Here is a 20201-nt window from a genome sequence, read left to right on the forward strand (position 1 = left end):
TTTTCGACCCACACTCTGCAGCTTTTTGTACAATTTAATCGTAAAAACTACATCGAAAGATCGCATTTGATGAAAAAACCTGTAGCCTTAATGGGCACCTTAACACAGTCCTGCCAAATATAGGAACAGCAGGCTCTACCAGCAGGACCGATGGTTCAGGATTAATAATGGTGTTCAAATTCAGAAACCCAAATTCGCTCATCACCACACTTTAGCACCCAAACATGTGGACAGGGTCATGGGGGAGGTTGCGCTTCACGCGAGTCACTTGAAGTGCAAACAAGTTAAGTCCCCCGGACCCTGTCCTCATGCCTCGGTGCTCAAGTGTGGTGACGGGGGAATTCAGGTTTTGTCGAATTTCAACACAATATCCACATAGCACAGCAGCTTTTCTTTTTTTTTTTTGGTCCTTCGAACTTCCGGTTCCAGTTGCACACACAGACTTGCAGTTTCACAGCAAGAGCATTTTTCAGCATTTGTCCAATAGATAGCGGTTTGAAAAGTGCTTGGATAATGTATTCCTGTGGCTTTCCTGTGATTCGATTTTGTAGAGATCACAAAACCGATGCATGTAGAATTTGTGAATCGATTGATATTCTGTAGAGAGTATAGAAAAGCATAAGCACGATAAAAAACACTTTGAAATCACTTGCTAAAAAATCTCTATAAAATCACGCCAAAATTGCTAGTGCTTTTTATGTGAAACAACCCTAAAAACAAGCTGAAACACAGAGTGCCTAGAAAAGACTAGGGAGGGCCTGGAGTGGGGCTTTAATCTTCTCCGCAGGGACTACTGCAGCATTTTTATTTAAAAGAGAAAAAAAAGCAGGCGTGTATAACCTGATATTATGCAAATTAACAGGCATTTTTTCCTGAAACAATTTTTTCTTTGATATACAAATCTGCATTTCTCATTTCAGTACCTGAAACGTATGAACAGATTTCTCACCAAGCTACCCATTACAAAATGACAGGGTTCAGGTCATTACAAATGCAGATTATAAATCCTCGGAATATACCAGGGCAACTGGTTTGCTGTGCACCAACAGCCAATCAGCCATAAATACGGCCCTACACAGCCTGTACTGCAACAGAACGTCCAATCTGTCACTAGGCACAATGCGACACATCAATACACTCGTAAATACATGGCTTGTACACTGCCAGCAAGCTTCAATAACTCCAACAGCGTAATGAAATTAGTCGGAGATTCAGACAGGGAGAGACCAGGAGAGATGAAGAACTGTCAACAGAACGGGAGAAAGGGGCAGCAGGAAAGAGAACAAATGTTTATAGGCACCAATAAAAATGGCTTTTTTCCATACAGGGGGAATGTGACTCTTGTGCTGTCTGCAGCAGTTCCCTGGTCTCTCATTCATACTTTGTGCTTATTACAGTGCAAAGGAAGGAAATGCACATTAATAGGATTAGGTTTGTACTCTTGCTTCTATTACTCTTGGTGTTTGTCAGAGGATGACAGGCATCTGGGATCTCGCCATTACTGACCCTAGATTGGTCTGCTAGCGAGGCTAAAGGGAGCATCATCAGGATTAATGTATACACTACCTCTCTCAAGAGAGGAACAGGACTGCAAAGCAAATCAGGTAATGAGGACAATGGTAATGTGGTTAATAATGATTCTCTATAAATGCCAGCATTTCCAAATGTCACTGTAACCATCTATCTGTATCCATGCCAAAGGTAAACTTTTTGTGCAAAGCATCTCCAGAGTTCCATTGCCCTGACTTTCTGTCAAGAGCTCACTGGAACCACCAGCTCCTTAAAGTGAGTCTGAAGCCACGGAAAAAAATAAAGTAAACCAGATACTCACCTAAGGAGAGGGAAGACTCTAGGTCCTATAGAGCTTTCCTATTCCTCTCACAGTCCGCTTGTTCCAGCGTAGGATTCCCCATTCAAATCCGCTGCAGGAGGCAGGAATGTGTGCTTGGGCAGGCGCAGCATGGAGCGGCCCATCTTCAGTAGTACTCGGGCTCCAGAAGCCCCCCGCAGTGGCAGAGAACATTCTGCGACCCATCAGTCAGAGACTGCTAATAGGGGGTCCAGCGCTGGAACGCGGGGACCGCGAGAGGAGCGGGAAGGCTCTATAGGACCCAGAGCCTTCCCTCTCCTTAGGTGGAGTATTTGTTTTTTTTAATGGTGTCAGACTCCCTTTAGGGAATGTGCTGAAAGCTTTGCAATAAATATAGTTTAGGCCCCTAGCGCACTAAAACATAACTTTTATTAGTTCTATTAAAATCAGGTATATCAGAAGTACAGCATTTATAAAACAAAAAACAGCTGCGTTGATGTTTGACACTCTTGTATCATATATGTATCATATCACTGGGATGGATCACTTTCAGGCAGATAACGATTGTACATCTATGTGCATGTGTCGTGGAGAGGAAAGGGATCTCCTCTCCAGCACCTATGCACAGCTAGTACATGCACAAATAGGACCTGCTGATCACACCCTCTTGCACCAAACACAGGTCTAACGGACAGTAGGGGATCACACCATGCAAACCGTGTACAAAATTACAAATAACTCGACATGTTTCGGCTAAACGCCTTCGTCCAGAGTGAATACATATATACAGTGCTGTGCATTAAACATATACAGTGCCCCACATAACTGTCAGCATATTTAGCCCCCATCAGAGCTGTGAACACGTATCCTATACAAATCCCCCGAGTACTCTATTAAGTATTTGCTAATAAATATAGTTTCTCAAGGCTTGATTTAGTTAGAGTATAAAAAAAGGGGGGGGGGGGGGGGGAAGACCCATTGGGCCATACTGCATACATGTAACTGGCTAACTGAATTGCAAATTTAACTCTTGAGATGATAATGCTGCAATTAGAGAGTTAAAATATTCAGCTCAAGCATTACAGAAGGTTTTGCTTTCTTCTCCTTATGGACCAAGTGGGGTTTCATCTTTGGAGGTTCTCAATTCCACCAGTAAATACCAGCATGCATAAGAAAGAAGGTTTTAAAGGCTGAGGGTCTGAAGGTGGGCACTTTTTTTTTTAAGTTAGTAATAACTAATATCTTTGCTGACCTCATTTTTTAACTAATTTTTGAGGATGAAGAAAGCCTTCAGCACTTCCAGACCAGGTTAATTGAAATCTACACCGTTTGAGACCCGTTATCCCTTCCAGGGCATAGACTTCAATTAGCGTGCCGCACAGACCAGAGAATCATGCCGCTCCCCCACCGCTGCAGCCCACTCAGGGCGAGTGTCGCTGTCGCTATGACAGCAAAGCTCCGTGAGTCGGTCAGGAGGTGATTTCACTGGCTCCTGACCCTGTGGTCACTGCAAGTCAATCACATTGGCTCATAGTGATCACAGGGTCAGGAGCCAATGAAACTGACTCTTTACCGGCTCACGGAGCTCTGCTGCCATAGTGACGGCAGGGTGAGTGGGCTTCAGTGACAGGTGAAGGGCGTGGACGGCGAGGGATCCGTGCGGCGAGATGTTGGTGAGAACAATTTTTTTTCACCAGCAGTCTTTGGTCTTTAAGGGGCCAGAGACTGCTGGTACTTAAGTGGTTAAAGCAAACCCTGTCACAAGTAAGAGGACAGGGAAGGGGAACCATATAGGCCTGGGCCCCAATGGCAGCAGTTCTGCTGTAACAGTGAAATCCTATGGGAGTGGACCTATGGGCGTTGCGATCGCAAAGTGCTGTATGCAGCATTACGGAAGAAATACCAATTATATCACATTAAACAGCTACAGAGCCAGCTGCCAGCAGGTCCCAGGCCTAAGGGACAAGAAGGCTCCTGAGATGCAGCTTTACAGTCCCTGGAAGTTCTTTCCGGGGAGGGAGTAGCGAAACCAAAACAAAAAAAAGTTGGATACTTACCTAAGAAAAGGAAAGGCTCTGGATCCTCAAGAGGCTTCCCACATCCTCCTGGAGACCACCGTTGCCATGCAAACCCCCAGAACATAAGTGGTGGCACACGAGATTGGGAGGCCTGCACAATAAACAAGCGGCTGGCAGAACCGTACTCACTCAGGCACAGTTCAGAGGAGCTGGTGCACGAAGGGGAGCAGAGTAACAATATATAAGACAGTCCCAGAAGCGGTAGTGTTGAGGGGGACACAGGAGGCCTCTGAAGGATCCAGAAACATCCCTCTTCATAGGTTTAAAAAAAAAAAAAAAATGTAAAAATTGTAACACGACCAAAAAGCAAATCTTATATCGACCAATCTTTCCACTGCCTATTTGTGCTTTGGACAAAGATTTTTGCTGGTAGTACAAGAAGCCTTCAAAGGCTGCTTCATGTTTCAACAACCAACAATAGACTACACAAACGCACACGAAAAACTATAATATATAATAAATTAGTCTGTTTCCAACTGCTAAAAACGGCCATCTCTGGCAGGAATGTGAGGGGGCCTGTCTGCCCAGCTCCTCAGCACATTACTACTGATGGCACAAGTCCTGGGTGTAATGCACGCATCACTTCTCATACCATGTCAAATTGATCATGCATGAAGATTACCTTTAATGTATATCAGCATGGTAACATCAAAGTGGTTTCTATTCATAGTTTCATGCATAATGGGGCTAACTGCCATCATACTGCAAGAACCATATATTTCATTAACCCTTTCTCATCCGGATCAGACATTATTCCACAGAGGACTTTCATTCCCTCCAGCTTCTTTACCAAAGTGTCATAAAGACAACAGGCAGAGCATTCAAACTTGGATAGGTTTCACACCTTGAGGATTAAAGCGGAATATAACCCTGCATTTCAACTTTGCTCTAAAACATTATTTACAGCATATTATATGCAAAAAGCATTTTTTTTTTTACTAGACCAGCATTGGAAGGGTTAAACACAGAGGTTTTAAGTTCCGTGCAGACATTCAGATAGTTACATTCTATTTAGTTAGTGTGTAACTGTTTATCAATAGATACATCTCTTTGGCTGTCCTCCAAGCTCCTTCTCAGTGAGAGAGATGAGTCATAATAAACACATATTTGTAAACAAAAAGTATCTAACTCAAGTTCGGATTCGTCTGCAGAAATCTCTAGGGACTTTAAAGCCCTGTGTAACCCTTCCAATGCTGGTCTAGTAAAAAAAAAAATGCTGGTTGCATATAATATACTGTAAATAATGTTTTAGAGCAAAGTTGAAATGCAGGGTTATATTCCGCTTTAAAGAGACTCCGTAACAAAAATTGCATCCTGTTTTTTATCATCCTACAAGTTCCAAAAGCTATTCTAATCTGTTCTGGCTTACTGCAGCACTTTCTGCTATCACAGTCTCTGTAATAAATCAACTTATCTCTCTCTTGTCAGACTTGTCAGCCTGTGTCTGGAAGGCTGCCAAGTTCTTCAGTGTTGTGGTTCTGCTATGAACTCCCCCTTCCAGGCCTCTCTATGCACACTGCCTGTGTATTATTTATTTAGGGCAGCTTCTCTCTTCTCTCTTATCTTTTACAAGCTGTATAAATCATCCTCTGAGCTGGCTGGGCTTTCACATACTGAAGAATTACAGACAAGGGCAAAGCTGTTTGCAGGAAGAAAAGAGCAGCCTGAAACTTCAGTGCATGAGAACAGGGGGAAAGAAACACACAAATGATCTCTTGAGATTCAAAAGGAAGGGTGTATACAGCCTGCATGTGTATGGATGTATTTTCTATGTGTGGACATACTGTACATCAACCTACTTCCTGTTTTGGTGGCCATTTTGTTTGTTTATAAACAAACTTTTTAAAACTGTTTTTAACCACTTTTAATGCGGCGAGGAGCGGCGAAATTGTGTCAGAGGGTAATAGGAGATGTCCCCTAACACACTGGTATGTTTACTTTTGTGCGATTTTAACAATACAGATTCTCTTTAAGTTGCCTATACACAACTCAGTTACTGCACACTGAACAGTGTAATCAATAGTAATCAATAACATGAAAACTTTGTATACACACCAAAAAGCCCCCCATGTAAAACACTCCTTCAGTCCTGATTATTCAGCTGGACTCAGATGGCCATTAGATTCGACTATCAGATAAAATCTGATCAGACCGGGATCTACCGCAATTCTTCCCCATACTAGGCATGGATTTTAATAGATTTCAGCCTGAAATCTATTAAAAATGTATTGAACCATAGCATTGCACTGTTTGAGGTAATGCAACACTATGTGCTCCCGATCTGCCTCCGATAGAGAACTTCCATTGGGTGCAATCGACCTATTCTATTTAGGACATTTATTTGATTGGTTGGGCATCATTTGGGGCATCAATTTTTAGCAGATTTGATGTGAACGACTGAATCAACCATATTTCAACAGGAGAAAACTAATAAGTGTATGACCACCTTAAGGGATGACCTATTCCAATGTTTTATAGCCTAGATGGTGGCTGGATAGTGTATTGGTTAAGGGCTCTGCCTCTGACGCCGGAGACCAGGGTTTGAATCTCGGCTCTGCCTGTTTAGTAAGCCAGCACCTATTCAGCAGGAGACCTTAGGCAAGTCTTCCTAACACTGCTACAGCCTATAGAGCGCGTCCTAGTGGCTGCTGCTCTGGTGTTTTGAGTCCGCCAGGAGAAAAGCGCTATATAAGTGTTTGTCTTTGTCTTTAGATCTAACGCAAAATCGCAAAAAGGAACATTGCATGGTACAATTCAAATAACAGAAACAGGAAAATGATCTAAGAGTAGTATAATATAAAAGAGTAAATTATAGATGGCTCTATAAAATGAAATAAGATAATACCGTATGACTCTCTAGGCCAGTGATGGCTAACCTTGGCACTCCAGCTGTGGTGGAACTACAAGTCCCATGAGGCATTGCAATACTCTGACAGTTCTAAGCATAACTTAGGGAGGCAGAGGCATGATGGGATTTGTATGTTTGTCACAGCTGGAGTGCCAAGGTTAGCCATCACTGCTCTAGGCCTATGCAGATACAGACTTGTTGAAGGACAGCAGACAGTAGGGTATTGTCCTCCTTCCCATATAATTCCAAGAAGAAGGACTGGTTATGCAGGTATGCTGACCGAAATTCCAAACCACTACAAAAAGGAAGCAAGCATTTGTATTGGTACAGGATGCGCAAAAATCTCCATCCCTTTTGTGTATAGGAGAGCATTTGTCCACAGTTTCTGCTTCTTTATCTTATGCTGGGAATACACAATGAGATTTTTCAGCAGATTTACTGTCCGTTTGTTTTTTTATATCTGTTTCCATTCAGTTCTATGAGAAATCGATCAGAAAAACGATCGAAAATAAGATTGGACCTGTCGGAAATTATCTATCGAACCAGCTATCTGCCAAAATATCTCATGGTGTATTCCCAGCATCAACCAACAACCATCACCACACAGTCAAATGACGATGTAATATAAATGATTGTAAAAATGCAGTCGTAATGCATGTTCACTTCATTGCATAAAATTGCCTTGAAAAGTGTAGCTGAGTACAGAGCCACAGTATTGGACGCCTGAAACAAGAGCTCCTGATAGTTTTGTGAGACCTTTCCTATACAAACATGGTACTCAACTATTTGTAAAACAATGGGCCTGAAAACAAATCACTATTTCTCCTAAAGACGGCAATAGATCTAACGCTGTATGGGCAGATCGACCAAGAGACACATTTCTCCCTGACCGAGAGAGATCTGTTGGCTGCCCAAACACTGCAGGCCGATTGTCAATCGATTTCAGCATGAAATCTCTATGCTCATGCGCCAACCCCATTGTCCCCAAATGTTGATGGGCCCTTCCAGTACCAGTGTATTAAAATCTCTCACCTGTCCGGCCAGCTGCTCCTTCAATCATGGTCTACATAGCTGCCATGCATAGCATGTGACTCATGAGTGACACCACATACAACGCAACAGTGCGGCAGCCACATGGGACACAAATATGCGTAAGGAGGAAGAGCTGGACTCGCGGTGGCCGGAAAGGTGAGAGATTTTAATGCACTGGTACCGGGGGGCACATTAACATTTGGGATGACAGCAGTGGGAGTTCCTTCACAAATGTCCAGATATCCCACGGCATTACTGCCACATAACTGATCGACCACATTAGCCCGAGATTTTCCAGCTTGCTAAGTCAATTGAAGTGCTGAAGAGTTATTTTAAACAGAAACTTAAAAATGATCTCCTAGGAGAAAACTTAAAAGAAAAAGCAAATTGGATCGGGTCCTAGGAGTCCTAGCCTTTGAAGAGAGAAGAGGGGAGTATGAGTAGACTATAACAATGATGGTTGGAAAAACAGTTTTCTAGCATTGCCGATTGCTAATGATGTGTCTGCAGATATGATGGGATTGGGGGGAGGGGGGGGGGCTGTAGAATCGTCACAGAAATCATCCAACAACTCAGTTTATGGAGCTACCAACTCCAACTTCAGGTACCCAAAAAGTCGACTCCTCGACTTTGACTCCACAACTCTGCTATGCAAACTTTGTTTGCTTCGACTTTTAGATTATTATTATTATTATTATTATTATTTAGTATTTATATAGCGCCGACATATTACGCAGCACTGTACTGTGTATATATATATATATATATATATATATATATATATATATATATATATATATATATATATATATATATATATATATATATATATATATATATATATATATATATATATATATATATATATCGTCACTAACTGTCCCTCAAAGGAGCTCACACACAATCTAATCCCTACCATTGCCATATGTCTCTATTATGTAGTGTAAGTACTGTAGTCTAGGGCCAATTTTTTTTAGGGGGAGCCAATTAACTTATCTGTATGTTTTTGGAATGTGGGAGGAAACCGGAGTGCCCGGAGGAAACCCACGCAGACACGGAGAGAACATACAAACTCTTTGCAGATAGTGCCCTGGCCGGGATTCGAACCAGGGACCCAGCGCTGCAAGGCGAGAGAGCTAACCACTACGCCACCGTGCTGCCCCACTTAAAGAGTACCTCCAGTGAAAATAATGTAATAAAGTGCCTCATTATTACAATAATTATGTATAAAGGATTTAGTCAGTGTTTGCCCATTGTAAAATCTTTTAAATCCCTGATTTACATTCTGACATTACATGGTGACATTTTTAATCTTGGCAGGTGATGTAGCTGCTGCATGCTTTTTTGGCAGTTGGAAACAGCTGTAAACAGCTATTTCCCACAATGCAATAAGGTTCACAGACAGGAAACTGCCATGAGTACCACGATCCTCAGAGTTTCTTGTGGGAGGGGTTTCACCACAATATCAGTCATACAGCGCCACCTGATGGTCTGTTTGTGAAAAATAATAGATATCTCATGTAAAAGGGAGCATCAGCTACTGATTGGGATAAAGTTCAATTCTTGGTCGGAGTTTCTCTAAGTACTTTTCCTACCCATTTATACAGAGGGAGCCCACAAATCTAAAACTTAAGCACGTCTTGAAATGTTCTAGTATGGCATTTTGACGGAGAAGCCAGCAAGTGCAATCCTTTATTCCCAACCACATTGCTCAGCATTAGATGAAAGATTCTACAGCAGCTTATCAGTTCTCGCTCTCTTGTTTGCGTCTGTCTTTTTTTTTTTTAATAAAGCAGCTGTACTACTTTATCTTTAGGAATGATGCATGGCCCTTGGACAGACGTAATACATTTATGTTTGGCATCAAAGCAATTGCCATACTCTCTGCACTTTATAACCTCATTCTATATGCAGAAAGAGTTCTAACCAGAAACGTTTTAGTGAAGAAAGCACACAAACAGGCACACACCTACTAAGAGCCCTTTTCAGACCTGAAAATTAGACTGCATGTGATTTGCCAGCACATCACCGATCACAAGGCTTTGGGATTATCAATGTAATTGCAGGGCTCCATTCCCACTGAAGTGATTTGATTTTTACACAAACATACTGCATGCTGCCATTCTGCATTTTCATTTACTGTAAGCCAATGGGAGAGTCAGGAAATTGCATAGAAAAAAAAATGTTCCTATGCCATTTTCTTGCCGTTTCCTTAATTTTTGTTTTCCATTAATCATCAAATGGCAGAGGGAGGACGAGTGGCACGTACGCGACGCCACGCATTGAGCAGGGGAGCGGTCATGAACAGTGGGATCGGCATCGCTGGAGGCGAGTTGATCCGTGTGTATGGGCCTTTAGGCAATTACACGCCCACATTCAGGCATGTCTATGTGACCAACTACAGATACAATAATACAGGCATACCTTTACAGTTTTACATACTGTCTCACTATAGCTAGTAAAGAGACAAACAACAAAAATAATTTCACAAGTACATTTAGCGCTGAAGCAAAAATGATCACCTTCAACCACTCAGGGGCTCAGTTACGCTGGACAGAACAATTCACCCAACTATTTTCTAGTGACACCAATTACGCTAGTAAACTGCAAGCACTCATATGATGTCTTTTACTGCTATTTGTTGCATAGTCTATATGTATGTTGTATACTTTTACACGGCGTAATTGTTGTCAGACTTTCATCTATTTATAGAACACTAAAATATTATGCAAAGATGTAAACAGTATTTAAGCCTTGTACACATTCTAGAGGATTCTTGGCCTAGGGATGGCCAGTTGAGGCAATCTCTGTCCATCTAATGCGGGTACAGAAGCCCCAAATCACCACCAAGAGATCCGTTGTTCTGGATGGTCTCAGTCATGTGACTTGTTCTCCTCACACCTCCCACTCAAAGGCATCATCCCTCCTTCCCACCTCATAGCATGAGAACGCATCTCAAGGAGCTTACAGATTGACTATAATCGCAATCCTACCCCGTCAAACATTAAGTGTGTGTGTATCGATACCACTACATCAAGGAGCTTACAGAATGACTAAAACTGCAATCCCACCCAGTCATCGTGGGTGTGCGTGGTGTGTGTGTGGTGTGTGTGTGGTGTGTGTGGTGTGTGTGGTGTGTGGTGTGTGTGTGGTGTGTGTGGTGTGTGTGGTGTGTGTGGTGTGTGTGGTGTGTGTGGTGTGTGTGTGTGTGTGGTGTGTGTGTGTGTGTGTGTGTGTGTGTGTGTGTGTGTGTGTGTGTGTGTGTGTGTGTGTGTGTGGTGTGTGTGTGTGGTGTGTGTGTGTGTGTGTGGTGTGTGTGTGTGGTGTGTGTGTGTGTGTGGTGTGTGTGTGTGGTGTGTGGTGTGTGTGTGTGGTGTGTGTGTGGTGTGTGTGTGGTGTGTGTGTGGTGTGTGTGTGGTGTGTGTGTGGTGTGTGTGTGGTGTGTGTGTGGTGTGTGTGTGGTGTGTGTGTGGTGTGTGTGTGGTGTGTGTGTGGTGTGTGTTGTGGTGTGTGTGTGGTGTGTGTGTGGTGTGTGTGTGGTGTGTGTGTGTGGTGTGTGTGTGGTGTGTGGCCCCACCCTGTCAGTGTGTGTGTGTGCGCGTGTTTGTGTCATATACACATAGCACTACAACAATCGATCGACTATCGCCTGCGGTTTAAAGATAACTGGCAATTAAATGCCAATTAAAGAGTGCCTTCCGGAATGGATTTGCAACTCACACCTTTCGTTCACAAATCTCACGCTGTTTTTTTGTTGTGGTTTTGTTTTTTTTTAGAAAATAACGACTTAATGACTTGCAAGCATCACAGTGCTGACAGACTGCTTGACCTTGCTGTGCCAACACTTTCACTCTCAGGTGACCCTAGAGGCAGAAATAAAGGGTTTAAGCGTTAGTTGGAATAGACACAAGAATTCTCATTTACAGAATTTGCGGAAGGAAAGATAGTGGTGCTATGAAAGAGAAACAGTACATTCTGCAGTTCTGTCCAGCAAAATGAGATGACCCTGTACATTGAACAATACCGTTTAGGTATGCAGAATATGGAAACAGCAAGATAAAGGGAAATGACGTTTAGTTGACATTTGCTTTACCCATTAGCTTCTGGGTTTTGAAAGAAAACCCATTACACAGCAAAATGCAATCTCAGCACAGATGAAGTCCCCATCGGGATCCGAATACAGAGGGAAAATCTTACCTCTGTCTCAATAACTCAGCCTGCAATAAGCAATAAATACATTATATTCCCATAAAAGATGATAACATCTTTATCAACAGCCTGAAGAATGCAGGTTTTATTGCTTCTGCTGGTCAATTCATTCCACACAATCAACAGATAAAAGACTCTTAAGAAAAAACGCTACACAGCGATCCATTCTAATAAAAACAAAGCTCATTTCAGTATATCAAATCTTTCTTCACTCCTCAATGGTTTAATTTAGCTGGTGGTGTAAATTCCAGCAGCAAATAGAATTACACCATTTCCCTTTCTATAAAACAACATTAGCTGACCCCTTTGTTCAAACCAGTGTCAACCATCTAGGAATGGTCACATGACCATCCCGTCAATCTTTTTTGGGCAATTTTTTTTTGTTTGTTTTCCTGTGTGGTACCTTGGAGAGTGGAGATGGGAAGAATGGGGGGCTGGGGGCAAAAAAAAAAAATGTAGAAGACCGAAATCGCCAGTGGACCCCGGGCAGTGAGGCGGATAATCGCAATGAATAATTTACAGTCACGCTTTCATCCTGGACGCCCTGAATCCTAAGGAGTCTGGGGAGAAGGCTGTGCACATCTGCTAAATGAGCGGAAGAATCTAGGAGGAGGGGAACACAAGGACCTGCATGTGGCACCTATTTAATTTATATACATAGCAAACAATATACCGGTACTATATGAAAGAGCAGAGCACAAGCTCAGCAATGAAGGAGATAAAAAATTGCCACACTGGTGTATGATTCAGGATTTTAACCTTGAAGAACATGTAGTAATCAAACCTGCAGAAAGAATAAAAAACACACAAAGGGGTTATTATTTCAACTCAGATTCTGCTCTTCAATCATCACTGAGGGGGGCAGACATGAAAGAACTACTGCTATAAAAAGCAAGCGCAGATGGAAAAAGGACCAGCAGAAGAAAATAAATATTGCAAAAAAAAAGTCTCGTCTTTAACACATCAGATAGGGGTGGATAGTGCTCCAGTGATGCATTGACTTCGCACCATGGGATCTATAATGAAAATAACCACGTGGTTTCAACCCGGCAGACATAGACAAACAATCCCATTGACTGTTTATAAATGGCACAAAGGATGTGTAAGCCTTCATCTCTGTACAGTTTATACAAGCACATATAGTCTGTAAGGGGTTTAACTTCACATAAAGTCTTAAAAAGAAAACCTCTGGGAGCAAAGAACAATTATAAATCTGGAGAAACACAGCCTATTGAATACATATAGACACATAAATACACACATGTATATGGATGGAAAAGCAATAAGCCCGAAGCAGTCTAACAGATTTGTAACTGGCAACCGGCAGCAATAGTGCCAGCTCCACCCAGTGCTACATAGCATGTGAAGTTGTGGCTTTCGGAGCTGGGACAGCTTGTGCTCATGGCGAGATATTTCTCACATGCCTAGGAACCTGCCGCTAGGAGAGTACAGCTGTGATCTACCGTCTGCCGTTCCACTGCTAACAAGAGGAATGAGCCAGACTGCAGCTCAGCAGCACAGAGAAGGGCTATCAATGACAGCAGGACAGATTCTCTAGAATGTTGAGGACAAAAGTCTGCTTAACGGTCATCAGCTCATTTACACCCTCGGTATTTGTTACACCTCTGGAAGTGGTCAATAGGAAAACCTTTTCTCCAAACCTGCATCAAGGAACAAACCTGTTACCAGGAAAAGCTTAGCGAGGCTCAAAGAGGTGGAAGCTCCTCTTTTAAACCCTCAGTCCCTCTTTCCTAAATAACTATCAGTTTTTAAATGCTAACTACCGGTACATGCTGGGATAAAGCACACAATCATCAGTTGCTACAGGAATCCCATTCCTTGAATTGTGCAGGATCTTTATTGAACAAAGGGAAAACATTACTTGCTCACAAGTGGGAGCTTTTCAAAATCAATGATAACAGGTAGACTTCTATGGGGGTGTTTCTGGCACCTGTAGTAGTTCCTATGCTCTTGAGAGGTTGAACGCTCTCATTTTGCAATTCATTCAAGGCAGGGGCTTACATTGTAGCAGTTTTAATGCAAGTCTGTAGCAGGGTCTAGCAACAATCAGCAGCAGTGCGCCGCTCCCTTGAGAGGTTACATTTGGTGACCTGCATCCTCCATCATTATGTTGCTTCCACTTAGACAGGACACGCACTTGCCCTATTTGCATGCATCTGCAATGGGAAGACGTATTCAATCTGACTGCCCATGTAAATCAATGGGCTTGCTCACATCTAATGTGATTTTCTATTTGCAAAAAAAAAAACACATGGTTCTCCCTTTATAAAATTATTGTTTAGCAGCCATGGACTGGCAAATTTTATCAAAAACAAATGCACAATGTACACTTTGGAAACACACTTTAGAGTAGACAGTGTGATACCTTCCTTGCAATGCAGATCTACTCATGGCTACTCCTCATCCTATCCATACCTGCAGCCAACAGAGGACTCCTATAAACATGTATATCCTGTACAGCCTATAGAGGAAGCTACACAGTACAATAATACATCAGCAGTGCACAATTTATCACAGCTACATGGTCTTGTGCAGTGTACAAAACAGGGAAGACAATGTTCCATCTGCTAGCAATAAATCTGAAGTCTTGAGTAATTAATCACAAGTGATTTTACAAGAGTGCCTGAGCTATAAACAAAATTGCTTGGTGTGCTTTAGCTCATAATCTGTCCAAAACATGAGAAAAGGGAGAGACTGGTGATACATTCATTTATAGTTAGAAGAACAGGTAATGATTTCAAATTCTACAGTACAGCAGCTTCCATTCTGCTACACTTCAATGTACTGTGCATGCGAGAGGCCAGCGAGATCAGATAAACTGCAGTAGAAGGGTTCCTCAGATATTACAATACAGGTTTACTACATCTACCAGTTGACGACCGACTAACTCAGATTGGCTTCATCTCCAGAGGAGCGCGATTTGACGGAAGCTCACATTTACACAACATTCAGTCACTGTAAACAAGGGGGCCGCAGCGATTAGCCTGCCAGTCAATGATCGGCGCTGGCAGGCTGATTTTTTTTTATTCACTTGATAAAATACATTTATATAGTGCTGACATCTTGCGCAACGCTGCACAGAGGATAGCTTTGTCACTTAACTGTCCCTTGGGAGGCGCTCACAATTTAATCCCCATCATAGGCTATGTATGTTTAGCGTAGTGTATGTATTTTTTGTCTAGGGCCAATTTAGGGGCAAAAAATAGCAACAGCAATCAGAGACCACCAAAAGAAAGCTCTATTAGTGAGAAGAAAAGGAGGAAAAATTTGGGAGCTAAGTTGTATGACTGAGCAATAAACTGTTAACAATGTAAATTGCTAAATTGTCTAAAAAAAATGGCCTGGTCACTAGGGGGGTTTAACCCTCCTGACGGTATATTAAAAACCGCCAGGGGGCAGCGCAGCCGTTTTTTTTTTTTTAAATCATGTAGCGAGCCTTGGGCTCGCTACATGATAGCCGCTGCTCAGCGGCATCCCCCCAGCCCCGCCGATCGCCTCCGGCGATACGCGATCAGGAAATCCCGTTCAAAGAACGGGATTTCCTGGAGGGCTTCCCCCGTCGCCATGGCGACGGGGCGGGATGACGTCACCGACGTCATGGACGTCGTGACGTCTAAGGGAGTCCCGATCCACCCCTTGCCGCTGCCTGGCGCTGATAGGCCAGGCAGCGCAGGGGTCTAGGGGGGGGCTGTGTTGCGACGCGGATAGCAGCGATCAAGCGCGGGGCGGCGGCGATCGAAGTGCTGACGCAGCTAGCAAAGTGCTAGCTGTGTTCAGCAAAAAAAAATTACTCAAATCGGCCCAGCAGGGCCTGAGAAAACCTACTGCGCGGCTTACCCCGAACTATGTTCGGGGTTACCGCCAGGAAGGTTAAACCTAGTCTGGTCCTCAAGTGGTTAAAGGGTGTTGTAACATCCAAGAAAAATAAATTTGCAAAAAATAGCGAGTGCCCCAAAAATGTATGTAAATTTCTTCTGATTCTAAAATAGGTCCCTATATGTCCTCCCCAGTTTATTTTTACCTGGTCAGGGTGCTTTTGCCCAACTGCAGGGACTGTGCAGTGCCGGTAGGATTGTGGGAAGTTTTTTTTTGTTTGTGTTTTTTTTTAAGCTGCAGCAACAAGCTTATCACAGCAAGCAACCAGGAAGCTTCCAATTTCAGATACGATAAGGACACTATGACCAGAAGGTAATGGAATGCTTCCCTCCCTTTGAAGATTTTACAAATTGAAGTAATGCTAGGTACACACGATGAGATTTTTAAGGCCGATTTACTGTCCAATCGCTTTTATCTTTTCTTATCCATTTCCATTCACTTCTATGAGAAATCGATCAGAAATAAGATCGGACATGACGGAATTATCTATCGAACCATCTATCTGCCAAACTATCTTATGGTGTGTACCAAGCATAAGACTTTTGTCTAGGTGAGGTTTGCTGTGGGAGGGACAGTAACCCGTGGTGGTAGGGAGGGGATAATTAACACCAAGCTGGGTTTGAAAAAACAAAAAAAGAAGTGATGTCACTTATGGCATCACAAGGAAACAGTAAAGATGGAAACCAGCAGAAAAATTTTTTTCATATCACATTTCTCCTAAATTTTACAGTGAAAACTAGCAACAACAGAGCAAGTAATCTAAATAAGTCATTTATTATCTGATTTTTTTTTTCAGTTAATACTTTCCTCACATCACACTTGAAGTGGCTACAGCAGCAGATAAGACCACAATGATATTCTATGTATGAACTCCTATTTATCATTTTTGTCTGTAGTGTTCAAATTTGGATAGAGAGAGAACATACGTGAGAGCACAATATTACAAGTATCATTTCTTAAAAAAATGCCCAAACAATTCTTAAATGTGGAAGACATAATAGTTGAGTTTTAGGAGTTCCCAGCATTGCATGACAAGGCTCACCCCAATTATAAAAGCCCTCACTGCACAAAACTCAAAATTACCAACAGCTTCAACACCACACTACTAACCAACCTCTAAAACCACAAAGAAACTCCACCCTCACAGGAGCTGCTCCTATTATGCTGTCATCAAAACAGTCATCACTAGTACATAACAATAGACAGAAAATCAATTGCAACTTACAGAAACCAATGGATGGAAATGGATAAAGTAATGCTCTGCTACACTGTGAACATCACAATGCATGGCATCGGCATTGCTCTCTGCCCGTTGCGGTGATGATCTCATTCACTGACAATGAAAGGGACAGTGCTGCATTTGGACAAAAATGCACAGTGCGTAAGTGCAGTCTATACCCTTCTGATGTCCTAGCATTTCATACACTATACGTGCTGCTGAAATAGAGCCAAGGAAGAGCCAAGATTCAAACCCTGGTCTCCTGTGTCAGAGGCAGAGCCCTTAACCAGTACACTACCCAGCTTCCATAAGTCTAACAACAAGGCTCACTTTAAACTATGCGAGAACTTGTGAAAACCACATCCTGCTTCAACAAATGCAATGACGTCATAAGCCAGAATCGGCCAAGAAAAAAGTACATTATGTGACAGGTATGGAGGCAACCACTACATGCACTGAACAGATGTACTGTACAGAAAATGCCGCTTATCACAACACAGTTTTGTAAGGACACTATATTTGAAGGTGGACTGATAACTAATGAGAAAAGCAGAGAATCTGACAATTTGCCAGAAAGCAGTTAAAGCATATGAACGTTATGCTTGGCCAAGCAGAATGTATCTTCGTATGGGGGAGGAGGAAGAGAAAAGGGAGGCTCCCCACAGTGAACGCAGTCAAAGCAATTGGCTGAAAATATGTGGCCTGGCCCATTGCCCGGGTTAATTTGAGTGCAGAAGATGGTGAAGTCTGTACAGAAGAAACACGCTAATGGTTGAACCGATGACAATTATTTTAGCCGTCAAAAGCATTGTGTCTGTATTTACCAACAGACTGGCTATGAACTAACAAATGTTGGTAGACAAAGATCTGGCTATTACACTAAAGGTCGGGTTTCACTTGGCAAAGAAATAACCATATGCCGGTTCCACTTGAACAAATAATGACTGCAGGTGGTGCTGTCTAGGATCATTTCCTATTCCTATGATCAAACAATGTTTAGTCACAAGAGAATCAAAGGGATGATTTTTTTGCATAATCAGCAGAGATGCATTGTGGGACACCTCACATGCTCACTCCAAAATTAATAATCACAAATACTTTCCGTTTTTAGAAGGTACATTTCTGTTTTGCATAGCAGTAAGAGGTATTTTTGGTCCTTTGTAGCCCCTTACACTTGCATAGGAGTTCTGGTTCGCCATGAGCTTGCTGAGCAATCTGTAACTCTAGTTGCTTCAAGTCCTTCCACATACCGCAATACTAATCCATGCCATGAACGGATGAAGACCAATCAGTCTGAAACAGTCTGTGTGCATGTTGGATTATTGTGGCTCTGTACAATTAAGACATCATTGCATTCCAGTGTTTCTGGAGGTGTGTCTGGCTTTAAGGGACAATGGCTTCACTTCAAGCATTACCGCATTTGGTAATGTTGAAAACAGCTGGTTTTATCGAGCACTTAGGAAAATGTCAATTCATCAAAGTTGTTACCACATAGCAAGCGGATATTACCGAGCAGTGAGGTAAATTACTGACTTGTGCTGTAAATACCTTAACATGTCATAAATGTCAATTCATTAAGGTTACAGCATGCGGTAAAACACTGACATGTTTGATTAGCACCAGCAGTTCGCCTATGTCGGAAACCAGCTTCAAATGCCTTCTGTGTGGATAGCCCCATGATTGACAGGAGCAGGGAGCCAACAGAAACACCCCGTCTCCTGCAAGTCCCATTGATAGGACCCACAGGCTTCTAGGAAGGGACAATTTTTTTACCACCCAGACAGTGAGCAGAGAGAACACGTAACAAGTTTCCCCTGAAGCCCTTTGGCAGATTAAACCATTAGGCTCCTGTTTGAAGATGCGAAGGAACTAGTGGGGAAATCACCTAAGCGGGACATGTTTAAAGTCTCCTGAAAGTTCATCTAAGCTGTAACAATTAAATAAAATGCTAATAAAGACTAACAGACAGATTTAGAGCGAGCAGAGGAAGTATAATGAACAGTATAACAAACATGCACATCTAAAGGGGTGTTGGAATGCCTCTTACTATTGTAATGCTGTCTCTGCACAGAGAACAGATGTAACAACAGAGACTCTTCTGCTGTTACGAACAAGCTTTTGTCAGTGGGCTTCGGTAAATTACCCAACTTCTACCGCACCTGTGAAAATATTGATGAAAGTCTAAAATACCAAATGCGGTATTTTTTCGACTTATTTTTTTTTCTTTTTTTATTTAACAGCCTTTGATGAATTGAAGCAAATTTGTATATTCAGCAGTGATGTATTGTGGACAACAGTTTGCTCATTCCAACCTGACTAATCGCAAATATCTTCTGTTTTAAGAAGGCAAATTCTTGTTTTGCGAGAGAATTGTAACTTAATAATGTTCATTAAGCCAGTCTCTGGTGCAGGCGAGACCTGTCCTACATACAGTCAGAAAGCACAGTTTTCCAAACGTACTCAAGCATGATAACAGGATTATTATTTATAAACTTGATTTATAAGGTGCCTATATATTATGCAGTGCTGAAAGACATTACAACATTACACAATGTTAACACAGGGGCATTACAACATTAAACAATGGTACACAAAATAGAGAGTAAACTGTCTGCCTAACAAGTACCAGAGAGCTGAAAAATAGCAAACATTCTAAACAAAGGTAAGCATTTCTCATCTCTATAGCCACAGCATCTTACCATACCCCAAGGAGGAGAGGATTTTTTTTTTTTTATTTTTTATTTTTTTTTTTAAGTATAAGTAGTAGAATAGGTCATACTGTGCAGACTGCAATCAAATGGTCAAATGATGATCACACAGATCAGGGGTGTCAAACTCAAATGCACGGTGGGCCCAAAATGAAAACTAGGACCAAGTTGCAGATCAAACTCAATGGCCTCAATTCACTAAGATCATGCTGGAGATAATAAGGCAAGAGAAAACTTACCTCCACACAGTAAGAGAGTTATCTTATCTCTTCATTCCTTACGTTACCTCCTCTGTAGTTAAGTTACCTCCTCTGTAGTTATTTTCACACGCAGTTAATTAACAGCCTGTCTTTAACGCTGGAGTTATTTTAAGGATTAAAGAGAAATTAGAGACAGAAGA

General features: G+C 42.2%; 1 protein-coding gene across 1 annotated transcript in view; it reads right to left on the reverse strand.

Moving 5' to 3' along the window:
- XPR1 (xenotropic and polytropic retrovirus receptor 1) overlaps positions 1-20201 on the reverse strand; it is a 233036-nt gene that overhangs the window by 145701 nt on the left and 67134 nt on the right. The gene's annotated exons all lie outside the window — the stretch shown is intronic.

Source organism: Hyperolius riggenbachi, chromosome 6 (genome assembly GCF_040937935.1).
Source record: "Hyperolius riggenbachi isolate aHypRig1 chromosome 6, aHypRig1.pri, whole genome shotgun sequence".
Classification (NCBI taxonomy): domain Eukaryota; kingdom Metazoa; phylum Chordata; class Amphibia; order Anura; family Hyperoliidae; genus Hyperolius; species Hyperolius riggenbachi.